The sequence below is a fragment of the Triticum aestivum genome, chromosome 7B, assembly GCF_018294505.1.
Source record: "Triticum aestivum cultivar Chinese Spring chromosome 7B, IWGSC CS RefSeq v2.1, whole genome shotgun sequence".
Lineage (NCBI taxonomy): Eukaryota > Viridiplantae > Streptophyta > Magnoliopsida > Poales > Poaceae > Triticum > Triticum aestivum.
Genome location: NC_057813.1, coordinates 705839187 through 705843754, shown reverse-complemented (window position 1 = coordinate 705843754; position 4568 = coordinate 705839187).

The window sequence follows — 4568 nt, the reverse complement described above, 5'->3', positions numbered from 1 at the left end:
GTTCGAACCGGCACTAATGGTACCATTAGTACCGGGCCAAAATCAAACCGGGACTAATGTGTCTCACATTAGGTCCTTTTTCTGCTAGTGTGTAGTCGGATCTTTCCGGCGTGCCCGGGTGCTCTTTAGGGCACGGTCAGCGCAAGTCCTGCATTTTTCCCTTGTGAGGCTCGTCGTCAAAGTCGGAGTTGTCGGTTGTTGGCGCGTTTGACCATCTGTTGGCATGTGCCGTCATTGCTTCTGTGTAGCTGTTTGTGGGGGCGGCTTCATTGGTGAAGCTCTACGGTGAAGTCGGAGTCGCCCGTTCGGAGGTAACCGGTGATGACGTTGACGCTTGCGACTCCCCGGTGGATGTCTTTTCTTCTTTGCCGCTCATGTTTCATGTCGGTGGCCAGGTTGGCCGGTGGTGCCCATGTTATATGGGTTGGGTTGTATCGGTTTTAGCCCAGTTTTCCGTCAATTAACCGGGCAATTCTCAATTCTTCTTAATCAATGAAAATGGCAAGTCTTTTGCCTCGTTTCACAAAAAAAAGAAAGGTAGTCTTCATCTGCTTCAATTCATCTGGTGCTCAAGAACATGGAGCAAATGCCAGAGCTCGCCTTCTTTGAGTGCGACAGCACCACGCGGTGCACCTTCAGAGAACGAGAACAAGCCCCCTGCGTTGTATTCAGAAGCCCTTTCTTCTTGGAGCAATGGTGTCGTAGAACAAACGCCACTCTGAGCTCCAGTTCTGCAACGCAGAGTGCCAAGATGCATATTCAGCCGGTACAATTTCTGAAGAAAAAATGCATGAAAATTCACTTCCATCAGATTCTTTCATTTTTTGGTAAATGGATCAACACGGAAAAAACGATTTTGGTTAAAAGAATTAATATGATACACATACTTTTCCCATATTGCTAGAGCACCAGATGTTTGCATGTGAGATGTGATCAAGATTTTCTTAGTTAAAGTAAAATACTGCTCATTCAAAGCAATGAATACTTTCCTTACCCTGTTATGCTACATAGTAAATACTCCCTCCGTCCTAAAATAAGTGTCTCAACTTTGTACTAACTTTAATACAAAGTTGTACTGACATTGAGACACTTATTTTGTGACGGAGGGAGTACACGATAAGAATGGATTAGCGTAGTAACACGCAAGATGAAAAAACGCAGAGTTTGCCAAATCATAGTATAAATATATGCAGCATGGTCATAAGTAAGTGCAAATATCTTGGTGATATGAAACAAAGAATAGAAATGACCAGAAATATATGAACATGAAAGATGGGCAGCACAATCCTATTCCAAATCAACTTCTGCAGGCCACAACAGTCAGCAAAATGCAGTTCAGGGTAATGCATGAGATCATTTATGCTCTATCATTTGTGCATGCTGTCACAATATACCAGTTTTACCATCTCAGTGAAAATTCACTATTCTGCAAAATTTTAGGAGACATGTGTTATTATATTCCATAGTTAGGTTATTACATGAATTACATTCTTAAGGACTTCTTTCCTTCAAGCAATACATCAGCCAGCAGGCTTGTCCGAATAGACCTGATCATGAAGAGAGAAGAAAACAAGGACAAGGTAAAAAAAAGGTTAAACTAGCTCAGTTATAAAAATATCATGAGATTACATTTTAGGATATGGCTCAAGAAAATTCATTGTGGATCGCCGTATAAATGCTAGGGACCATACCATCAATAAAATAAAATGGTGAGAAAATAATATTATGGATAGAAAATAACAATATTTATGGCAATATTGAAGCCTTCTACATAATTTTACTTGTATACAGGGCATGGACAGAAGAGAAGTGATAGATAAAAATTATGTATGTGCATCGATATAGCAATCCTTCACTCAATCATGGTACAATTTCAGGACATATTTTTAGAACACAAGAAAAAAGGATATTCCCATTAGTTTGTCAATAGGAGCAGCCTCTAGCAACATCTTACATTCATGCAAAAGGAGAAAGCTCAAAGATAACCTTTGGTCATAGACAAAGCTTAAAATCTACTCCACACAACACGAGCTAATTCGCACATATACGTTGCAGCTTCTCAACCCCTCAGATGCTCGAAACTTTAACCCCGACACGAGCTTACAAAGTCTGCTCCCTCTCCACCATTGTGCAATAGGGACCGAAAACAAATTTGTAGCAAAGTACGAAACACGAAAACAGATTAGGAAGACAAAAGATTCCTTTTCAAAACAAGCAGTGTTTCTTATTTCCAAAATTCACCAACATGTTAGGTTGTCGCCATAAAAAATAGTAGGTGAGCAACTTTCTCCTTTGTAGTATGAAAACAACACCTGTAGTATGCACAACTTGTTTATACATATACCATATAAGCCATTTACACCAATATAAATTTCTGGGAGAATGTCATGTGGCCTTTTAGTAAAATAAAACTAAATACATAAATTAAACAGTAAACACCCATTTAGCATGTACTAATATCTAAGCATAGCTTATGGCAAGAATCATTCAGTTGACCAAAACACACTTAGCTATGACCGAATTCAAGACTTTAAATACTAATTATATACTTCTAATGCAGAAGTCTGAGAGATCTGTTTCGACAATACCAGGCACAATTACACTTTATTGGAAATTATACTAAACAATGACAAGCACAAAGCCTCGTCTCCCATCCAGGGGTCAACAAAACATATAATCTAAGCAATTGTGCACAGTACAAATATGGATGGCAAAACAAGGAAGGATAAGGTCTAGCAGTACACTTGAAGTAATTACCTGTCTAGAAGCCATAGGAAATTATCAGTTGAAAAATTTCCAAAGTAAAAAAAATGTGAGTACCGGTCTCCAAGATCTGTCCAAATCAATTGACCACAACCAGTATGAACATCACCTGCACAAATTTGGGATTGAGAGGGGATACCATGATAATGTAATTGTTTGGTGTAAGAAGGAATCGTACATGAAGTGGAAAGAAAGGAACCTAGCCAAGTACCCTGTTGATGGATGTTGTGTTGCCGGAGTGGAAAGAATTTTTGAAGAGTTGTAGGGGAGGGTGCACATATAGTTATATACACGTATCTGTATCGAGGCAGTGGAAGGATGGGAAGATCACCCGCCATGAATGCCTGCAGGGAAGCAGTAGAATGATTGCTTCCTTCAAATCCCAGCAGAGCAGTTTCGCTCAGCCGAACAGCCATGACGTTGTCCTACCGCCTACATCGCCCACGTTCCCTGGGTGGGCTGGCCTCTCTGGCCACGTTAGCTCTCCTTGACCTACCGGTCGATCCATCGCCTCCTCTCTCTCACACTCACACAGCAACCATCCGCGTCAGCCCGCTCCCCCTCCCCTCTTACAGCAGCGGACGCAACCCTCTAGGACTTTTGACCCCAGAGAATCGGTACCGTACGGAGAAGGCCAAAGTAGACAGCAGATCTGACGGTTGAGATTGCACAAATCATGAAAAGGGAGATCCCGAAACTTCCAAGGCATGAGAGGGTTGGAAAATTGCTCAGTTTTACTGTCCTAAACTGTGGCTAAATTTCCTTTTATCCGAAACGTAGCTAGTCACGACATAGTTCATCGACCACGAACCAAGGCCTAGTTCTTGTCTGTTAGTGTGTGTATCAGAAATGACCTGAGTGGGTTGTGATAACTCCAGTTGCCAATTTCAATGTTTGTTCACAAGAGAAAATCCTTTCTTCATTAACGTTTTCCTAGAAAGTAACTGTTAAAAAGCACAGTTCGACAACCACAAACCAGACAATTTCTTGGACAGACAAGATAAGCAAATCTAATATCAAAAAACATGAGTTAGGATGAGGTTCTTTTGATCTATGCCCTCAAAAAAATTATTAAAATTTTATATCTATCAATCCCATGGTTGTGGGCAAATATTATATGTATAATCTGTTAATTCATCTTATTTATCCATAGTTACTTTCTGATTTTATTATGTGTATGTGGAAACTTATTTCTCGGCCTTACACTTTTGTATGTGATGTAAACAATTTTTCAATCTAACACTGATTTCTAAACCGATACATATGGGCTTTTTCTGTTCGGCTAAAAATTATGGGCTTAATATTGTGAATTGACCACGAGTATACAACCGCATAGATAAATAGGAAAGCCAACTGCTGTCTCACTGCTTTTTAGTGACGAAAATGTCATAGTAGTGCTGTTTTAAACTATACTAGTGGTTTCTTCGGTGTGGACATGATGAGCCTACATCATAAAATCCCGGTGCATCATCTTCATTCTCCTTCACCTCTCTGGCTCTCTCTTCACCACGGTTTCCTCTATTATATCTTGAGCTCATCTCCCACCTAGAAGCTAAGCATCACCACCATATGATGTGGGTTTCTAGGACGTCCTTCCTAGTAGTCACTGCCAGGATGTAGCGTCGGAATTCATGAGCATCCATCCCCAACTCTGGTAAATGAATGTTCATATAAAAGTTTGAATCGTCATTTTTTTCAAGGGATGTGATACTTTCTGTGTTGTTATTATTTTGCTAGACACAACTTCAGCCTAAGGTTCACAGAGGGATAGAAATATGTTCTTTCCAAATAACAATATAGGGATC